The sequence below is a fragment of the Protopterus annectens genome, chromosome 1.part1 (assembly GCF_019279795.1).
Source record: "Protopterus annectens isolate FY-2018-M chromosome 1.part1, PAN1.0, whole genome shotgun sequence".
NCBI classification, from domain to species: Eukaryota; Metazoa; Chordata; order Ceratodontiformes; family Protopteridae; genus Protopterus; species Protopterus annectens.
Window position 1 is genome coordinate 1,110,067,167 of NC_056726.1, and position 22,470 is coordinate 1,110,089,636.

The 22,470-nt window shown below is 42.0% G+C and overlaps 1 pseudogene; it reads left to right on the plus strand.

Moving 5' to 3' along the window:
• The first annotated feature begins 1,800 nt into the window (after nt 1-1,800).
• Nucleotides 1,801-20,961, plus strand: LOC122815525 (annotated as a pseudogene).
• Nucleotides 20,962-22,470: the final 1,509 nt, after the last annotated feature.

Consider the following 22,470-nt stretch of genomic DNA (forward strand, 5'->3'; position numbering starts at 1 on the left):
AATTGCATGTCTGACAAGTAGCAAGATAGACCACATTTGTGGTCCTGCAGTTAGCTCTTTTGTTGAAAGAATATACTATGTCTGTGATAGGATGAACAAAATTAATGGCCCCATTAATGTAATGGCATGCCTTACATGACCCACATGGTCTAGTGCCTCTCCTCACTTCAGTCCACTGTTTGTCATGTCTGCCCTCATTACCCTGTAAGTCTTTCACGTCTTTATTCCTCCTGAAGTCAAAACTAGGTTCTTTCCCCACAACCTTCCTGATCCTCTCATCAGAAAGTAAGATTTTCCAATTCGAACTATATTTCATACCCCATGTATGTTGTTACTATATGTGAACATAAGTCTCATTTTATCACTCTGTCTCTGTCCACTGTTGACCGCAGGAACCCTCCCTGCATCATGTTTCAGCCATGGAAACATTCTATCCTTCCTGAAATATTTATTGGTCTGTATAATCCACTGGACATTCTGCCTATTATAACCTCTTTCTATGAAATTACCTTCCAAGCATCTCACTTCCTCTTCAAAATTACTTTCCTCTGTGCATAGTCTAGATACTCTCCCTAGCTGTCCACTAACAATGTTATCAAAAGTGAACCTAGGATGCATGCTGTCCTGTGTCAATATGCTATTCTTCCAACATTCTTTTCTGTATAGGGTTGTCTTAACCCCCCCCCCCCATCTTGAGTCACCCTGACATCCAAGAAGTCTATCAATGTGCTGGAAAAACTCACCAAAAATCTGAGAAAGGTTGTAGTTGTTTTTAAGTACTTAACAAAATAAAACAGTTCTGTTTCCTCCCCTTTCCACAACAACCATGAAATGCCTGTATAGGTGTAACTTGTCCCTCCATTTGTTGTGGGACCTCATCACATACTTGTTCTCCTGGTGTGACAGTACCAGGTTAGCATATGTATTCGCACAGGGGGGTGCCCATCACTACCCTTTGTGTCTGCTGGTAGAAACTTCCTATGCAGGTGAATACATTGTTTTCTAAAACTATACCCAGATGATTTGCAATGAACTGTATTCTGCCCTTCTCCATCAAATTCAGTTCTGCCAGTATTCGAGAGACTGCATCTATGCCATAGTCATTACTTATTATTGTGAAACTGGAGTTTTTTGCTCCAGAAGAACAACAGTTAAGCAAAGATGTAGAATTTCTGCAGAAGCAACTAGAGACTGAGTTTAAGGAGGAGAGATATGTCAGTGCGCTAGAAAATGCTTACTGCACTTTTTCCACCATTGATCATAAACTCCAGCAGACTAAAACAAAGAAACTGCAGAGGGACTATAATGATTTTATGAAAGGCAAGATTTTTATCTAGCCCAAGGAAAACACCAATAATGTGGATATGCAAGCAAATGGCTTGACAGAGACTGTGGGGAAGCCTACTTATTTGCGGAACCCAGGCGTAATATTTTGTATGCCATTAAGGAGCAGACCAATGAGAGGGGATGCCAATCACCGACGCTGAGCTATTCGACTGCAGCAGGGGAGAAGCAGAGTAAGCAAAGCACTATGGAGCCAGGGAAAAGTCCAGTAAACTGCAACTTTAACGCGAATGGAAGGGAAAGTGTGGAAATAAAAGATGAATAACAAGAGGAATGGAGAGACTGTTGCAGTGATTTGGCTGCTTTGGGCCCCATGCATACAGGGGCTACTGTGAACCAAGTTAATTATTCCATTACATGCACAGGAGCACGGCCTAAGGAACCGGTTGTTGGAGAGGAGAATGGACTTTTTTTTGCCTCCTTCCCAGCGCCGGTGAAGAAGAAAGGAGATTGGAAATGTCCACAACACGAGAACAGAGAAACCAAGATATGGAGGATCTCACAGTGATTGGTGAAAGTATTGTGCTTAATTTATCTGAGCATGTTTTATCTAGTGATGAGCTATATGTATTAAACAAGGGGCTAACTTTTGTCCCGAGTCATTAAAGTATTTTTAGTGAAATAATTTTAGACTTTATGATGTTTGGTAGAAATGTAATGTTAAAAGATTTATTTGGGGGTAACAATCAGGTGCAACACCACTCTTTGCGACAACCTAGTACTTTTTTACCAGTGTTCAATCACAGCATGCAAATGTTCATCAGGGTTTGTGAGCAAGAAATCGTGTTGTATCTACAAAATGGAGATGGTAGGAAGTTTCATAACTTGACTGTTACACAAAGACATGCCCTAAGGGATTTAAACAAAATACTCAGATAGTAATTAAATCAGCAGATGGAGGGGGGGGGGGGGCAGTGGTGGTGATGAGGAAGAGTTTTTATCATGACAAGTTGGCAGAATTGCTTTCAGACACCTCCACCTTCATTCATATTTCCCCTGTGAGTGTTAATAATTTTATATAACAGGTTAGAGATCGACTGAATCGTATGGAAGCTATAGGTTTGTTAGATAAGGAGCTCTTCGAATTTGTGTGGATAGAGCATCCCATAACTCCTGCATTTCAAGCCTTACCAAAGGTGCACAAAAATTTGTACACCCCCCCCCCCCCCGAGATCTATTATCTCAGGGAGGGTTGGATTACTGAAAACATTTCCATTTGGTTAGAGCGTATGTTGAGACCTTGCCTGAAATCTTTGAAAGAGGTATTAAGCGATACAGGATATTTTCTGACATCAGTTGGGAGAGAGTATATGAGTAGGTGAGGAAGGGCATTATAATATGGTGACACTAAATGTGAAAATTCTTTTCACCATAATAAGTAATGACTATGGCATAGATGCAGTCTCAGATACTGTAAGGAAGGGAATGTGATAGAGAAGGGCAGAATAGAGTTGATTGTGAATCTTCTAGGTATAGTTTTAGAAAACAATGCATTCTTCTGCATAGGAAGTTTCTACCGGCAGACACGGGGGTAGTGATAGGCACCCCCTGTGCAAATACATATGCTAACCTGGTACAGAACAGGTATGTGATGGGATCCCACAACAAATGGAGGGACAAGTTATGCCTATACAGGCATTTCATGAATGATATTTTTTTGTTGTGGAAACGGGAGGAAACAGAGCTGTTTAATATTGTTAAGTACTTAGAAATAGCTACAACCTTTCTCAGATTTTCGGTGAGTTTTTCCAGCACAGAGATATACTTCTTGGATGTTAGGGTGATCCAAGATGGGTGGGGGGGTTAAGACAACCCTATAGAGAAAAGAATGTTGGAAGAACAGCATGTTGACACAGGGCAACATGCAAGAGAACAGTAATGTACAGTACTATACAGTGCAGAACAGGAATATTACTGTTCTATTCACTGTAGTGCAATCTCAGATTTAGTATATTTAAGTTGCATGGGGTGTGGGGGTGCAGAGAGGGGCTTGCCCCCCTGCAATAACATGGTTTTAGTAGTTGTCAGTTTTTATTTTCTTTTATTTCTTCGTTTTGAGATTTCAGAAGCTTGAGATTCTGGGTTCTATATTATGGCTCTCTAGATTCTGAACTTTCAAAATTAAGAAGTGGACCTGAGTGTGTGTGTGTGTGTGTGTGTGTGTGTGTGTGTGTGTGTGTGTGTGTGTGTATATACATATATATATATATATATATATATATATATATATATATATATATATATATATATATATATATATCGTATAATTTTTATAGGGATGCTGCTTCAACTGGGGATTTTCATTGTCTGTTTATATATATATATATATATATATATATATATATATATATATATATATATATATATATATATATATATATATATATATATATATATATATATCTATATATCTATATATATATATATATATATATATATATATATATATATATATATAGATATATATAATGTTTTGGGAGATGTTGCCTTAAAGGAGGGATTTTCATTTTCTGGTTGATTTTTGGGATTGTGGGCTTTCCTGGAGAGAGAGTGATTGCTGTGGTTTGTGTTGGCGCCATTCCTCTGTCCCTTTAGATACTTAGATACAAGAAATGCATTATAACTGGTCCTTTGTAAAAGAATAGAAAATTAAGGAGTGTGTATCTGTTCTAGTATGGTCACAAAGTTTCAAACCTTGTTTGCAGGTGTGCATGTGAGCAAAGTCGGGTTTGGTTATGGCGGAGATGTTATGGGGTTTTGGTGTTGTTGGGGGGCAGGGACTTCAGTGTGTTTGCTGCTGGTGGTGGCAGCATGCTTCCTGGGATTTCTTGATGTTGCCTCTTACATTGCTCAGGTTTTAAATTGTGGTTCTAGCAAGTTGGTTACTGGGTATTGCTGGCAGAGGTGAGAACATGGCAACTGGCCTTTGGAGAATTTGGGATGGTGCAGAGCCTGTTCTTTTACCGACTTTCTTGAGCTATGTTTGTTGTTTCCTGATTTGGCCTTTGTTAGGAGGGTTGGATGTCAAGCTGCCTTTATTTGTGTTCTGTTTTATTTGTGTTGTGTCCAAACTATTGGCGCTAAGAGGTTGAGAAGTATTGTTGGTGGAGTAGTGGCTGGGGGATGCCTGCTGGACCAGGGTGGCATGGAGTGGCTGGCTATGAGGCACCCACAGGTACCGGCTGGTCATTGCACATGTTCAGTGTGATGTAACCACCATTTGGTTAGTTAGGAAAAAAACAACAAATAAGTGTTGCATTTTGGCTTGTTCGCATGCCTCTAAGCTGTACATATTTTCACAGAGTGTCCATATGGTTGCCTCATAAACTTGTCCATTTTCATAAATGGGTGGTTTTCCAGCACAGTAGTGGAAAATAATTAAAGACTGAAGTTAGAAAATAATAAAATACAGGTTGAATTTTAGAATTCTTATCCTTCAGAAATTCATTCTAATACAACACTTGTTATTCTGTCACTTGAGTGAGTTAGGTATAATGGTTAAAGATGCTGAGTTACCTTCATAAGGTGTAGGGTTTGATTCTTATGTGGACTGATAGGCTCAGTTTAAAGTTTTAATTTTCTGAGTTTGAGAGTACAATATTTAAAAAGTGCTCCTAATTATGGGCCTTTGTCCCACTCTTATTTAGGGTTTGACCAATTCCTTGATCTAAGAGTTGAGCGTTATAAAAACTAAAATTAAATAAATAAATAAATAAAATAAAAAAATAAAAAACTTGCCAGAACTGCATATGTAAGGGGAAATTCCTGAAAAATGACTGCCAGGAACATGCTGATTAATTCTCCTTAAGCATGAGCTTTCTAATCAGCTGGGATACCATTTTTTTTCATGATGACCAGCAGAAAGTCCTGCCAGCTGTCAAACATGTGGTCCCCGATCACTGAAGTAGCAGGGGGAATTTGGTAGACACAAGGTGCAGCATTGATTCTCACATGGATTAATGGGAAAGTCTTAGATTTATGAAAGACAACAGTGTTACAGAGCATAATAAAGTGTGCATGTGAAGAAGAATGCTATGCGTTATTTGTTAAATTAGGCTACTGGTTATCCTATTGTTCATTGTATCGAATAACTTTATTCATGTTGTGGCTGATTAAGTTTTCCTTTCATTTTCTCATTGTAGGTTGTGTCAGTAGCTGAGACAGCTTTGGAGCTGCCAGAGCAGATTGGCAGAGGTTCAGACGTGGTGACAGAGATGGGTGAAAATTATGGCACAGGTGGAGGAACTGTTTCATGAGTTGCCAAGCAGTGAGATCCCAGTGCCAGTGGAACAGGGCAGAGCCAGTTAGAAGAGAAAGCAACCAGTGAAGAGCAAGCTGGTGGCCAGAGGGAAGAGAACACCATGCTGATGGACAATAGAGGTACGACTGCTGAATCCTACACAAATGCACTTTATAAGCACTTACACGAGTGCGTGGATCGTGCTATCCCTAACAGAACCAAGATGCTAGCCTCCAAATAAAGGAAGACAATCTGGTGGTCTTCTGCCATAAACAACTCTACAACAGAAGAAAGAAACTGTTGCAAAAAAGAGTAAAATCCCATGATTGGAGGCACTCCCTGGTCAGCCTCAGTAAGAAGCTGAGATCCCTCATAAAATCCTCCAAAGCTAGTTATGAAAACAAAATTGCCACTGATTCTAAAGACAACCACAAAGCATTCTATAGCTATGTCAAAAATCTCAATGGCAACACTCAGATCTGCTCTGAGTTACAGCACAATGACACTAAATATACAGAACCAACTGATATTGCCAACATCTTGGCAGATAGGTTCATTGCTAAATTTACCCCCCTCTCACCCCCTAAAGGGCCCATCTTTATACCGGAAGAATACAAAGTTCCTGTAATCACGGCTGCACAGGTAAAAACTTCACTCTCCAAAGCCAAGAATACAGCATCCATGGGACCTGACAACATCCCAGGCTGCCTTCTACATGAACTGCCAAATGAACTTGCACCCCACCTAAGTACCATGTTCAATCATAGCTTGTGTCCATTGAATGGTGCACTGTGACAGTTATCCCACTCCACAAAGGGGGAGGCCACAACAGACCCCAGGAACTACCGCCCCATTAGCCTGATGAGCCTCATCTGCAAGGCCATTGAACGTATCATCATGGAACTCATAAACAAAGACATTAAAGATCTCCAAACTATGGACCCCACACAGTTTGGGATTGTAAAAGGCATATCATGTCTCCTAAACCTGATAGATTTCTTTGAAGTAGTCACCAAAGCCATAGATGAGGGTAAGGTGGTTCACACAGCCAATCTAGATCTCGCCAAGGCATTCAACACCATCCCCCACTCTGGAATTATAAATAAACTCACTAAACTAGATATAAATCCCTATGTCACAAGGTGGGTTGCCAACTGGCTTACTGACAGAACTCACACTGTGAAAGTAGCAGACTCCAAATCAGACTTCAGACCAGTGACAAGTGGAGTACCACAGGGTTCAGTCCTCGGTCCTCTCCTGTTTGGTATCTACTTCTCTGAAGTACAGGCTAACACAGAAGGTCTTTGGCTAACTAAATTCACAGATGACTGCAAACTAGGAGCCATAATTGAAACTCCTTATGATGTGGAGATCCTACAAAAGGGCCTCACTAAGACAGATGCCTGGTGTCAAAGACATGGTCTCAAGCTCAATGCCAAAAAGTGCATTGTCATCCCCTTTGGTAAAAACTCTGTACCCATGAACTACCACATAGGCAGTAGACTACTTAACACCGAAAGTGTGATAAGAGACCTTGCGACGCAGGTGGACAGTAGTTTCTCCTTTGATAATCACATTGCCACAGTGGTTAGGAAATCCTTCTACATGGCACACCTCATCTCAAAAGGTTTCTCATCCAGAAAAAAAGAGGTCATTGTTCCCCTCTACTCATCACTCATTAGACCCATTATAGAGTACAACACCCCTTTTGGTATGTACCTCACAAGACATCTACAACAACTGGAACGGCCGCAAAAATGCCTCACAAAGAGGATTACTGGTCTCAAACAGATGCCTTACGCAGACTGTCTCAAAAAACTCCAGCTTTACTCCGTTGCATATTGCCTACTCGGAGGCGATCTCTGCCTAACATACAAAGCTATGTCAAACCCAGAGCTGTTGGACATGCTCCACTTAAAGAAATCCCAATCCCTCCAAGCTACACGCTCTAGGGACCTAAACCTTGTCACCACAATAAACAGAACATGCTGGAGGGATAGATTCCTGTCCCAGAGACTTCCCTTACTCTGGAACAGACTACCTATCTTTGTCAAACAGATCTCCTCATTAACACTATTCAAGAAAAATCTTGATGATTGGATGGGTAATAGGAAATTCACCCCTGGGATCACTTCTGTGGTTCTGCTTGACAGGGGCACAGGAAAATAATTTTCTTGGGTGGCGAAAGCCAGGATACCTTTTTGGCTAGGCTTGTATAGAACCTAGGGCCAATAGCCTGGTACCTACTTATGAACCTGTGAACCTATGAACACATCAGTCGCAGTTAAGGGAGGTGATTGCAAAAGAGGATTCAGCTGTGGGCACAGCGCATGTTGTTCCTGCAGGTAATATGTTGGTGAAAGCTTCAGTAGCCAGATGTGGGGTGAAAGGGACTCAGCCTGGGTAAAGGCAGTGAAAGGTCATGTCAGGAGGCAGGGATCTCACAGGTGGTTTGGGTGCCTGCAGTGTCTAAGTGGCAAGGGGCACTGTTTCAGAGAGCAGGTTTCTGGGTTGGTTAGCCCAGACTTGTGTAGACGTAGTTTGGCATCATCCATGGGGGGGGGGGGGGGATGGATTCCCACTTGCAGGAAGAGGGGTTGGATTTTCATAGGTTCATAGGTTCATAGGTTCATACTAGGCTATCTGCCCAAGGGCATTTATAAGCCTAGCCCATAGTTATGTGGCTTTCGCCACCCCTTTAGTTTGAATAAAAACTATGCCTATCATTTTTCTGTGCCTCTGTCAAGCAGTGACACTGAAGTAATCCCTGGGGTATATCTGCGATCTCCCATCCATTGGTCAAGATTCCTCTTGAACAAGGCCAGCGAGGTGCTCTGCCTCACATGTACCGGGATTTTGTTCCACAGCATAGGGAGTCTCTGGGTGATGAATCTGTCCCTCCAGCACGTTCTATTTATAACCGTGTCAAGGTTTAAGTCTCCGCCCTTGTGGTTCTGAGGGATCTAGATTTTTTGAGGTGAAGCATATTCATCAAATCTGGGTTTGACATGGCCTTATATGTCAGGCACAGGTCACCTCTGAGCAAGCAGTATGAGACTGAATAAAGCTGGAGTTCTTTCAGTCGGGCAGCATAAGACATATTTTTGAGACCCTTTATCCTTTTGGTGAGGAACTTTTGGGGCCTTTCAAGCTGCATCAGGTGTCTGGTCAGATACATTCGAACGGGCATTGTACTCAATCATAGGTCTAATGAGTGATGAGTACAGGGGGACGATGACCTCCCTTGATCTAGATGTGAATCCCTTCATGATCAGGTGGGCGATATAGAAGGTTTTCCTAACTACTTTAGCAACATGAGTGTCAAACGAAAGACTACTGTCAACTTGGGTCCCCAGATCCCTGATGACTTTTTCTGTGCTCAGTGGATTGTCACCTATATGGTAGCTAGGGGTAACCTTGTTTTTCCCGAAGGGTATGACTATGCATTTTTTGGCGTTTAACTTCAGGCCATCGCTCTGGCACCAGTAATCCATTTCTGTGAGGCCCTTCTGGAGGATATCTGTGTCAGATGTGTTTTCGACTATGGCGCCCAGTTTGCAGTCATCTGCAAACTTTGTCAGCCATAACCCTCCTGTGTTTGCTTGTACTTCAGAAAAGTAGATGCCGAACAAGAGTGGACCCAGGACTGAGCCCTGTGGGACACCACTTGTGACAGGCTTTGAGTCTGACATGGCTCCAGCAACTCTGACCCTGTGGGTTCTGTCGCTTAGCCAGTTTGCAACCCATCTTGTGATGTATGGGTTTACATTCAAGCTGATGAGTTTTTCGATGATACCTGAGTGGGGTATTGTGTCGAAGGCCTTTGCCAGGTCGAGGTAGGCTGTATGGACTGCCTTTCCCTCATCAATGGCCTTGGTGACTGTCTCGAAAAAGTCAACCAAGTTTAAGAGGCAGGATCTGCCTTTGACAAAGCCAAACTGGGTTGGATCCAAAGTCTGCAAGTTCCCTATGTCTTTATTTATGAGTTCCATTATGATCCTCTCCATGGCTTTGCAGATAAGGCTTGTCAAGCTAATGGGGCGGTAATTTCCAGGGTCTGTGGAGGCACCGCCCTTATGAAGTGGACCACAGTCGCCGTGCGCCACTCCTTGGGTACGTATCCTGAGGTGAGGCTAAGATTAAACAGCTGTCCTAACTGTGGGTTTAATTCCTCATTGAGTTCATGAAGCACACAGCCGGGGACACCATCCGGTCCCATGGATGCTGTGTTTTGCCTTAGTGAGGGCAGTTCTCACCTGGGCGTTGGAGATGTTTGGGGGCTACAATCCTCTGGAATAGATATCTCTCCTTTTGGGGGAGTTTGCACTGAACCTGTCAGCCAGTATGTTAGCAATGTGTGTAGGTTCAGTAATTTTCACATCATTTGAACTAATTCTGAGCATATCTGGGAGTTTCCTCCTAGGTTTCTAACATAGCTAAAGAAGGCCTTATGATTGTCTTTAGAGTCCTTGGCGATTTTTCTCTCAAAATTTGCCTTTGATGATTTTATGAGAGCTCTTAGTTTTTTACTTATAATGATCAAAGGTGTCTTACCTTTCAAGGATTTTGCTCTATCTTGTAGTAGCTTCCTCCTTTTGTTGTAGAGCTTGTTTATGGCTGGGGTCCACCAGACGACGCTTGCCTTTGGTACAGAGAGTCTTAGTTTTGTTTGGGATTGCCTGATCCATGCAGTCCTGTAGGTGCTGATAGAAGGCATTTGTAAGTGATTCAGCGGTTTGAGTAATGTTTACCACTGGCTCAGGGGCCTTAAAGGAGACCACACTAGTTTTTAGAAGTGTGAAATCGGCTTTTGAGAAGATTTTCACTGTGGTCTTTTTTGTTTCAGGTGGGGGCGGGATGAGGACCTCCAGCGAGATTAGTTTATGATCTGATCTCACCAGTGAGGGGTATACTTCCGGTGTTGAACATTTTGATCCCATGTTCGTGATGATGAGATCAAGTATGTTTTCACCTCTTGTGGGGATGGTGACTAGTTGTTCCATGGCATTTGAGTTTATGAACTCCAGGAATCTTTGGGTTAGAGTGTTCGGGCTTGAGTAGTGTTCCCAGTCTATATTAGGGTAGTTGAAGTCACCTAGTATGATGGTGTTTGGAGATACATTTATCCGCTCCAATGTTTTCAGGAAGGCCATGTGAGGTTCCTGAGTTTGAGAGGGTGGCCTGTAACATGCTACAAATTGCAGAGCAGTCTTGCCTATGGTTAATTGCACCTGGATGGTCTCCGATGCATCGTGCGTTGCCACCAACCTTGAGGTGTGGGTGTCCTTTATGAATATGGACAACCCCCCTCCTTTCTTGGTGTTGTCCGGATTTTGGGGCCGGAACGCATGATATGAGGTGAAACCTGTTAGTGCTGGGGTGCTCTCAGGAGCCTTGAACCAGGTTTCTGTCACAGCACAGACATCGATGTTCTCCATATTGAGAAGGGCCTCGAGTGCGTGCATCTTGAGACTGAGACTTCTGGCATTGAGCAGCATTACCCTTAGTTTTTTTCCTTTTTGGTGTTCTAGGGTGGTAGGGTTAGAATTTGAGCCTTGCCTAAAAAAGGCACTATGGGGGTGGCAAGAGCCTTTGCCAATATCCGGAAGCCCAGGGGTGACAGGTGCAAGCCGTCCCTTGCGAAGCAGCGTGGCTGGCTTTCAGCTGGGCAAATGGTTGGCTACACAGGCACTGGGGCAAGGGAGGGCGGCAGTATTCTTGACCCCTCATTTACCTTCCTCATTCAAAGAAAAGATCTGAAAGTGGGAGTATGTCAATCATTTTGATTTAATTGACACAGATGGTGTCCAGCGTTTGCTGGTAGCAGAAACTATGAATGGCAAAGATTTCCTGGCATTCTTAGCTGTCCTGGGGTGAAGACAGGTGGGAAAAATGTGACTAGGAACATGGGAGAACTGGGTGTTGGACTTTGTGTACTATATGGTAGTTTGTTTGTAGAAGGACAGTACGTTGGCCCTTCCGGTCATGGCATATTTATTTATTTATTTATTTTTATTTTACACTTGTGGACCGGGATAGTACGACTGGATATATGTCCATTTTCAGTGGAGGCCTGGGGAGAAAAGCTCTGCATACCAAAAAAGAGACAGTACATACATCACTGAGTGATAAACTCTGGCAGACATGTTTAGAAAATATAGACAAAGAATACAGGCAGATATCTATATACACAATGTGCAGACTTACATCTGATTGGCAAAGACGTATCAGAAAATGTGAACATAGAATACAATCAGATCTCATAATTCACAATGCTTAGACATTCAAATGCTATGAGGCATAGATACTCAGCTAAACAGCAGGTTGAGTAGCAAGACATGTATTAGTGAAGTTGTTAGTCAGGTTTAGAACAAGAGCACAGCCAGTGAGATGTGAGGTGTTTTTGAGTTCTCTTTTATATAGGGTAGTGAGGTTTCCTTGGTAATGGTTGTAGGGAGTAGATTCCAGATTTTACCAGTTGAGTTGGCAAATATAGCATCGCCTGCAGAGTTGTTGGATTTTTGGGTCAGTATCATTAGTTTATCAGCTGAGCATAATGGCCTGGGGGCACTATGAGGAGTGAGAATATTTTTGAGGGCAGGGGTGTTATCAGGTTGATGGAGTATTTTATGCGCTACTATAAGCTGGTTGAAATGTAGAAGGGTAAGATACTCTAGCCATCCCAGTGTTTTGAGGTTCTGGTAATGGTGGGTCCTAAAAGCTATGCTAGTAGCGAATCTGGCTATATGATTGCAACATCCTGATAATTTGTTGAGATCAGTTTTGGATAGGTTGGTGAGTACAGGGAAGGCATACATAAGGGTAGAGAGGAGGTGTGATCTTGCAATAGCTACCCTAGGTGGGGGGGGGGGTGAGGAAAGGTTTGGCTCTATACAGGGAGCCATGTTTTTTGTTGACTGACTTAATAGCATGATTGACATGTTTATCAAATTTAAGGTTGTCTTTTATTACACCTAGAAGCGTTGTATGGTCATCAGGGAAGATAATGGTGTCATTGCTAGATTTGATGTTGAAGGAAGGAGGAGAAATTTTATAGTTCGGGGATAAAAGTAGTAGCTTGGTTTTGTTAGGATTTAGAAGCAGGCAGTGATTAGCTAGCCATGTTTCTACCATGCTGAAAATGGTCTGGGTGAGGGTTAGAAGTTGTGTAGGAGAGGAGACGGAGCATATTAACTTTGATTCATCTGCATATTGGATGCAGGTGTCTCCTGGGATGGTGGTGTGCAGATCATTGATAAAGATAGAGAAAGGAAGGGGACCTAGTATAGACCCTTGAAGGACACCTAGTGTTAGAGGAAGTTGGGATTACAGCTTGCTCTGCCATAAGACTGCCTGGTGTCTACCGTTTAGGTAGGAGTGAAACCATTGTATTGCATGTTGGTCTAAACCGATGGCTTGTAGAGTATTGAGCAGTAGCTGATGGCTGACCATATTGAAAGCTTTTGAGATATCTAGGAAGAGTACTTAAGATTGTTGTTGTTATGATGAAGATTGATGACATTAGAGGAAGATAGAAGAGCCGTGGTGTTATGTGGAATGGCCTAAAGCCATGCTGAGAGTCGGTGAGCTTTCTGTTTTGAATAAGAAAGTGCATGATTTGTTTGTGTATGCATCTTTCCATGATTTTAGCTAGTGGTGAAAGAATGGCTATAGGTCTAAAGTTCGATAATTCTGTGGAACTTCCACCTTTATGGAGAGGTATAACATGTGATATTGTCCATATTGCTGGGATGGATCCTTCTGAGATGGATCTGTTGGTCAGAATAGAAATGGTAAGTGCTATGGCATGATCTGCTTTTTGAAGATATTCAGCTGGTAGGTGGTCATCAACTAGTTTAGTAGGTGTTAGCTTTTTGAGTAAGGTCTGAATCAGGTTGGCAGGTACGGTTTGAAAGGAAAAGGTGGGTTGGGTTATTTCTTGACAATACAGGAGGCGCAATGTCTGTGTGCTGGTAATGCTTGGTTCTGGTATGATCAGAGATTTTGCAAGAGAAAGGCGGCTGATCAGTCCCTGCATTGGCAGGTGAGGCACCCAGACATATGGGTGGTCACTATGATGGCTAGCTTCAGTGCAAGTAGCAGGGTGGGTAAGGTAGGGGGAGAAGGGTGGGCATGTGTTGGGCATTTAACATAGGGAGATGTTCACAGATGGCATATAGATTCTTGCACACTTGCTTGAGGTGTGCATGGGTAGAGCCAGTGGTGCAGTGTGGCCGTCGAGAATGTAATATGGTTAGCCAAGCTACAGTTTCACCTGATTATCACTTGGGTTATCAGTTTTGCCATTGGGATTGATGCCTAAGAAGACGGTGAGAGAATTTTGGATGATTTCTGTCCTACCCTTTGGGGAACTCCATTGATTTTATTTCAGTAGATGAGGTGAAGGTGAGTTACACATCACTGGATAATCCAGTGTGTGTTACTAGGGGGTTTAAAGATCTGTGGTTGGTGAAAGTGGTACTGAGCCTGCATTCTAACTTCTGCAGGTATGACAGGAGGAATGGCCATTATTGGGCATGGTGGTTAGAAACAAGTTATATATTGACAAGGCTATGCCAATGGGATGCTCTGTAGCCTGTGCTACTTTTAAGAAGTTTAGCAGACCATTACACTGTACTTGGCAGCAGTAGGTGGACATGCTGCTGCTACTGCCAAATACAGTGTAATGCTGCAGCAGCAGCAGGTGGACATGCAAAGGGTGGTTCATTACCTGTATGACTTCCTGTTAGTAGGCGAGGGCTCTGTGGGACATATGATAGACATGCTGAAGTTTGAGGGGATGTGAGAAGATCTGGGAGTTCCGTTGGCTAGTAGGAATTTGGAAGGCCAGCAAAAGCATTAGATTTTCTAGGTTAATTGGTGGATGTGGAGTATTGATTGTTTTGTTTACCAAAGGAGAAGATAACCTGCTTGAAACAAAAGATAGCCCGGGTGAAGGGTAGGTATAAAGTGAGGGTTAAGGATGTCATGGAGCTTTTAGAGCTTCTAAATTTTGCATGTCAGGCTGTTCACCCAGGTTGTACTTTTTGTAGGTCTGTGGCCTTTCGGCTGAAAGAGGAAAAAAGCAAGCACCATTGATTAAGACTCAGTAAGTTGACACAGGATAATTTAACTCTTTGGTTGTCATTTTTAGAAGAGGTTAATGGAGTTGCCTTTTGGCAGGTGGAGTGAGTGCAGTTATTTACAGATACAGCAGGGGGTATTGGTATGGGGCCATTTTTTTGGGGGGGTGGTTTGCAGTTTCATGGCTGGCTGAGTGGAAGGATAGTTGGAAGAAGGATGTTGTTTTCTTAGAGTTAATGCCACTTTGGGGTGCACCCATGATTTGCCAGGAGCAGTTGAGGGGAAGGTGGGTTATATTTAATTCGGACAATAGTGCAGTGGTTCAGGTTTTACAGGTAATAACGGCTAAGTGTGAATGGTTACTGTTAGTTTTTTGTAAGTTAGTTTTACGGAGTTTGCTGATTAACTTTTCTTTTACAGGTATGCATGTGGTAGGTGCTAGGAATGAGACTGCTGATGGTTTGTCTTGCCTTCTGTTTTCCAGGTTTTGGCAGTTAGCTCTGACAGCAGCGGAAGAGCAGAGGCAGTGCTAGATGATGTGTGGAGGACTGGGATGCAGTGACCAGGAGGTTGCTGGAACACTCATGGGCAGCGTCTACCAGGAGGGCATACAGTAGGGCATTGTGTGATTCTGATAGATTTATTTTACAGCTGCCTGCGGCGGAGGGAGTCTGGTTGGAAGAATTGTTGTTATGATATTTAGCTCGGGGTTGTGTACAGGGTAGGGCAGTGCAGTCAGTTAAGGTGGACTTGACTGCAATCAATTTATTTGCTCATATGGCAAGGTTGCATGGTTTCACTAATCCTGGATAGTTGGGTGTATGTTGAAAGGGTGGGGTAGAGTGGATGGTTTGAATAGGGATAAGCACTGGCTGGTGACAAGACAATTTTTAAAGGTTTTATTACGGGGCCTAGTTTTGGAGAGTAGGAAATCAGTTGATTATGTTTTATGGGTGACATTGAGCTTATGGATGCATTTTGGGGCCTGAGGCAGTTCACATTTGGTTATGGAAATCTAAGACAGATCATGTTGGGAGGAGCAAGCAAATAATTTTGGGGAAAGACAGGTGAGATTAGATGTGTCCAGTGATTTGGACTAGGAAATTCATAGCGTCTCATAGGGGGAGTTCACATGATCTGGTTTTCCAAACAAAGGGGTAAGATGATAATGGGTGGTCAGTTGATAAATGTAATGAGAAGGGCACTCCACTCTATGTGTTTTGTGGGTGAGGGGTGTTCTACCCATTCCTTTCAGATGGGAACAGCCTCAGATTAAGCAAAACAAGGTCATTCCTTTGGGGTCATTAAGAGGGTGGGGCGCTGGTCTTTGAATGCCTTTTTGTCTTATATTAGATAGTGAATATTGAGATTGGTCATTAATTTTTTTTTATGGTAATAAGATTGTCATCTTAGGTCACTCATATGTTTATTGGAGAGCGAGGAGTGCTGCAGTTAGGACTAATGGTTCAAATTTGAGTTTGCTTTCATTTGGGTGGAGAATCAGATGGCATGGCATTAGAGGTGTCAGGTGGAATCAGCTTATGCAGGAGTTTACAGCTATACAATCTCAGGTTGGGCTTCCTCAAGTCTTGGTGGTACATTTCCAGAATTCCAAAGCAGAAACTGATGTACCAGATAAGGGGTGATATCATTGCTTTAAAGAAGTTGTATCCAAGTATGTGTATTGTGTAGTCCGAGATAATACCCAATCTCTTTTGGAGGCATGCTAATAGTTTTATGGCAGTAGAGCGGGCACGGCAATTTGTTAAATTTTGGTTGGCTAGGCAGTTGGGGGCAGTGGGCATACAGATGATAGAGCACAAATAGTTTGCTGAAAGGGATACCATGTGGTTCAGAGAGGATGGGGTGACCTGAATGAGTTTGGATTAGATTTGTTTAACTCATTCACTCCAACAGATGTCAGGAAGTCTGCACTGTAACTTCCAGTGGGTGGAGCTTAAGCCTTTTGACAGAATCAAATTATGTCCTCACATTTCAAACAAATGTTTATATTTCTGAAACCATAAGGGTTATGAAAAAAGTATAAATGGCAAACTCTTCAGCACAAACTATTTTTATAGTGGTAGTATTCTTTAGGTTCTAGGTTGTAAACCAACTTTTATAAGTTGTATCCATGGACGAGGGGAAGATGGTGCATACTGCCTACCTTGACCTAGCCAAAGCCTTTGACACTGTTCCCCACTTGGGCATAATAGATTAACTCTCCCAGCTAGGCAACAGCCCATATGTTACCAGATGGGTAGCTATATGGCTCACTGATAGAACCCACGCAGTCAAAATAGTGGAAGCCACCTCTAGTAGTAGACCCATAGCTTGTGGTGTACCCCAAGGTCTTGGGGCCTCTACTGTTAGGGATATACTTTTCTGAGGTAATAGCCAAAACCAGTGTTCTGTGGCTGACCAGGTTTGCAGATGACTGCAAGCTGGGCACTGTCTTAAATTCCCATAGTGATGTGGACATTCTCCAAGAGGGCCTCACCCAAACTAATGACTGGTGCCAGAAGGATGGCCTCAAACTGAATGCCAAGAAATGCATAATAATCCCCTTTGAGGAAAATGTCATCCTCACTAATTATCACATTAATAACAATGTACTAAGCATGCAATCAGTTGTGAGGGACTTGGGCACCCAGGTTGATAGCAACCTGACTTCTGACCACCACATTGCTTCCGTTATACGGAAGGCTTTCTACATGGCACACCTCATAAATAAGGGTATCACATCCAGGAACAAGGAGGCTATAACATCTTTGTACTCCTCCCTTATCAGACCCATTATCGAGTACAATGCCCCCTTCAGCATGTACCTTGCCAAGCACATGCAGCAGGTGGAGAGACCACAGAGGTTCCAGACCAGGAAAATCCAGGGTGTCAAAATCCTATCCTATACAGATAGGCTAAAAGCCCTGTCCCTCTACTCAGTCTCATACAGACTGCTCAGAGGTGGCCTGTGTCTGGCATACAAGGCCATTTCCAACCCGGTTCCCTATTATGTTGTTGAACTTTTAAAAGTTCGAAGGCTATATGGTTGCACTTATATGTTCAAACTTGTAAAAGTTTGAACTTGTGAACGGAGATCTCCATTCAGTGTGGAAAGGGAAGATTTGCCTTTACTGCACTGTAGTGCAGTCTTGGAGTTGGTATATTTAAAGAGCGGGGTGTGTGGGGTGCAGGGGGGCTTGCCCCCTGCTTACAACTGTTAGTTTTTTTTTTGGGGATAAATTTGTGTCTCAAAAACTCCCCTGTCTGTAGAATAGACTCCCTATCCATGGTAAGCAGAGTACCTCTATAGCCCTCTTTAAGAGGAACCTGGATGACTGGATGGGAAACAGAAAATATACCCCTGGCATCCCACCTGTGTTCCTGATGGACAAGGAAATCGGTGCTGACTTTGAGGGAATGTGGGCAAAATACTTGGCTAGGTTTATAAGGGCTTCCAGATCAATAGCCTGGTATCATCCTGTGAACCTATGAATCTAAGTCACAGTAACCACATTAATTATTACATGTGTAATATTTTGTAAACAACTTGCAATATCTCAGCAACCACTCAAGTTACACACATACTGTCAGAAGCATTTTATTCATCTAGGTGATAGCTTTCATATGAAGCTCAGGAGTTCTGTCTATATTACTTGGTTGCTGAGATATTTAGAAAAAAGTGAAAATTATATCTATATAAATTAATATCACAAAAACAATAGTTAATATTTATTTAATTTTACTAGACAGAGGTCAAATATTAATGCAGTTGAGTTTTCCATTGTGTAAGCTTTAAGATTAAATATTTTCAAACCTTGTACATAGCATAGTTTTGGAATTACTGATGCAAATATGAACAAGCAACATTTGACGCTGAGAGGCATCAGTAGGAGTTAACTGCAGATGCACCTGGAGGTGTCACTCAGATGCAATGAGTTAATTTGAATTTGGGTTCATTTTTGGAGGATCTGGTGAAAATCTGATATTAGGTGAGGCGGAACAGCCTGGATCAGGCTGATGGGTAGAAAAGTGAGGCAGGCTTGCCTTCTTCTGTCCCCACTCTGGTGTTTGGTTTGGTGTAAGGAAATTTGGGGGTGAAAGTGAGTGGCTGGATGCTGCTTGCCCTGTGGTGTTTAGATGGATGTAAGGATTTTGGGTTGAAAGTGAGCGGTTGGATGCTACTTCCTCTGTGGTGTTTAGATGGATGTAAGGGTTTTGGGGTGAAAGTGAGTGGTTGGATGCTGCCTCTCCTGTGGTGCTTAGATGGATGTAAGGATTTTGGGGTGAAAGCGAGCGGTTGGATGCTGCTTGATGTTTAAGAATAAGTGAGCGGAGGTGAGGACGCTGCTTATTCAGACAGGGTGAGCGGAGGTATGGTGCCCTGATGAATGGTTAAAGGCCAGTAATCTATTTGGTAATATTCAGGGAGCAACAATAGTGGATGCTCTTGACACAATTTACATTATGGAAATGCATGATGAATTTAAAGAAGTCACTGAATGGATAGCAAAGAATTTAGATTTCAGTGTGAATGCGGAGGTGTCAGTGTTTGAAGTGAATATGCATTTTGTCGGAAGTCTCCTGTCTGCCTATTACCTTCCTGTTGAAGAGGTTCTTAGGAAGAAAGCTATAAAGCTTGGCCAGAAACTTTTGCCTGCATTCAATACACCTGCAGGAATACTATGGGCTCTCTTGAACTTAAAGAGTGGAGTTGGATGGAACTGGCCTTGGGCTTCTGGTGGGAGTAGTATTCTAGCTGAACTTGGAACATTACACTTGCAATTTATACATCTGAGCCATCTATCTGGAAAGCCAGAGTTTGCTGAAAAGATGATGAATGTCTGAAAAGTTCTTAATCATTTGGACAAACTGCAGGGCTTGTATACAAACAGTGGCCAGTGGGGACAGCATCATGTGTCTGTAGGAGGACTTGGAGACAGCTTCTATGAATACTTGCTTAAGGCATGGCTGATGTCAGACAAGACAGATGAGGAAGCCAAGAGAATGTATTATGATGCTATGCAGGCTATTGAAAGCCATTTGATCAGGAAGTCTAATGGAGGCTTAACATTAATTGCAGAGTGGAAGGGTGGACTTCTTGACCACAAAATTGGTCACTTGACATGTTTTGCTGGTGGAATGTATGCACTGGGTGCAGATGGTGCTGACAGTGATAAAACTGGTCACCACATGGAACTAGCTGCTGAGATTGCACGCATGTGTCATGAACCCTATGATCGGACAGCTATAAAACTAGGACAGAAGCCTTTCGCTTTGATGGAGGTGTTGAAGCAGTTGCAACAAGACAAAATGAGAAGCATTACATCTTGCGGACAGAAGTCATTGAAACATATACGTATATCTGGAGGGTCTATATTATATCCTCCAATGCTTAAAAAAGTGAACGCTGATTGATCGAACGTATTTTCGTGAAACTGCAAAATATTGAAGCAGCAGAAACTCTCATTTTTTCTTAGGGAAAGAATTCGGTTGTCCGTTTCTGTTGCTTCGGTATTTTCAGTGTCATGGTGGAAAGTTACCGGTCGGATTCAGGTAAGTGTGCGATTGTATGGATGTGAGTGTTAAGGGTGATTTAGGTGAGTTAGGGTTAGGGCTCGGGTTAGGTGTGTGTGCAATTGAGAGGACATGAGGGTTAGGGCGGATTTAAGGGAGTTAGGGTTAGGGAGCAGGTGAGGTGAGTGTGCGATAGTGACAGACCTTAGGGTTAGGGTTTGGGTTAAGGTAAGTGGGTAGTTAGTGGTGTGTGCATAGTTTAGTGTAGGGTTAGGTATCAGATTTTAGGTGTATGTGTGTGGATTTCTGTTTGTTTGGTGTGCTTGTGTTGTGTGTATGTGTTTTGGATCAGCGATTTTTCCTTGGGAAAAAAATCGCGGATCTGACAGTTCGGGATTGTAAGCTTTCGCTTAAGTTAGGTCGATCAATCAATCAGCGTTCGCTTTTTTAAGCGTTCGATGATATAATATAGACCCTATCTGGAGATACACTCATGATACAAAATATAAAAAGTGGGTCTGGGAATCTGTACAGGCACTAGAACAGTACTTCAGACTAGATGGGGGATATTCTGGTATTAAAGATGTTTATGCTAGCCGCCCAGGTCATGATGGTGGGCAGCAGAGGTTTTCCTGGCAGAAACACTCAGAAGTCTATATTTGATGTTTTCTGAAGATGATCATATTCCATTTGATCACTAGGCTTTTAACACAGAAGCTCATCCACTTCTGATCATTTGCAAAGAAGAAGCAATTCTAAAAGAAAAATCAGTATAAAAAACAGCATTGTTAATGTACCACTTTTTTATCCTAGGTGATACGAGGCTTCATTCTGAATATATTTCCAATGAAAGGGACATGAGGTATCCTGCAATCATATAAGGAAAGTGGCACTTTTTTAATCCTAAATTGTAAGTGCCACCTGTTTTGCAGTCAATACTACTTATAGATTTGCACTGAGACATGAGCTTTTTATTTTAAAAATGTTCATATCAGTTTATTACCTCAGCTAGCTGAAGCACTTTGTTTTAATTTTGAACTCTTGCAGCTAAGAAAAGGAAAGTTTAGTACTATGTTTACCATCTTTGCTAAGTAGAACAGAGCAGTCTGCATGTGACCTGTTTTGTAGCATTGTTTACCCTTGTGCTATAAAAAGACTGCAAAATAAAATTCTCCTCTGTGAGGAGACTATTGTTGCATCAAACTGTAAAATAGTTTCAGTGTCAAGCCATATATGAATCAACTTTAAAGAGCTTGTTGTTTTGTTGACTCTGTATGTTTCTATCTGTATGCCATCAAGTTCAAATCGCTAAACTGTGAGAACATTATAATATGGAGGTTGAACTTTTTTTCCTCTTGATTGTATTGTTTGATGACTGTGTATGGTTTGAAATGTGTTATTGTTGCTCACTGAAAATAATATGGACAAGTGGAGCATTTCCAACTGAGGCAGGAGGGCCTCTTGTTTTTGTTAAGATAATAGTTTCCTTTCAATCTCAGGTAGATTTTTGCAATTATTCCTTCACCAGTCATAAGATTTTGGCTGCAAATTTACAAATCTTATTAAAAATAATTACACTATTGTATTTTTGGCAAAATGTTGTTTCCTTCTATCCTAAGTAAAATGGTATGCCCTTAACAAGAAATCATTATTAGGAATTATGTAGGTGATTTTGTGTTTTTTTATCTTCGCAAATGTGTGTGAGGCAAGTTACAGTTATCTTTATAACTTGAAGATGCAATTTCTTCGACCCCCAATGTCTTGTTGCAGTGCATTCTGCAGTATTAAATGACACTTTGTAAAATATTGCTTTACTGTAACAGCATACAGATCATTGGCATTCTGTTAGTGCATAATGAAGACAAATGAAACTGCTTTTGTTTGTGTCTTTATGTTGTTTTTTTTTTTTTTACTGCAGATGTGTAAATGTATTTTGTGTAGATAAAATAAGCACAAAACATTTGCCTTTGCAAACTGAAACCACTAGCCTTTCCTTCAGTGTTTAGAACAGACGTACGTATGAGTGTATGTGTAGTGAAGCATTGTTACGTATTTTACTGAAGAGCCGTTTTATTCATATATCTTTTGTTTGTATTTCATTTACATTCCATTGTATTTGCAATTTACAATGTTTTCATATTGCCTTTTAATGTGGTTAGTAGGTCGGGAGTTTGCATAATGGTTAAGGTATTTACCTCACAGACACAAGGTACAAGGTTTAATTCTCAGTTTTGAAGGGTAATTGGCTAGGCTTAAAATGACCTGCAAAGGCAGTTAGCCTAGTA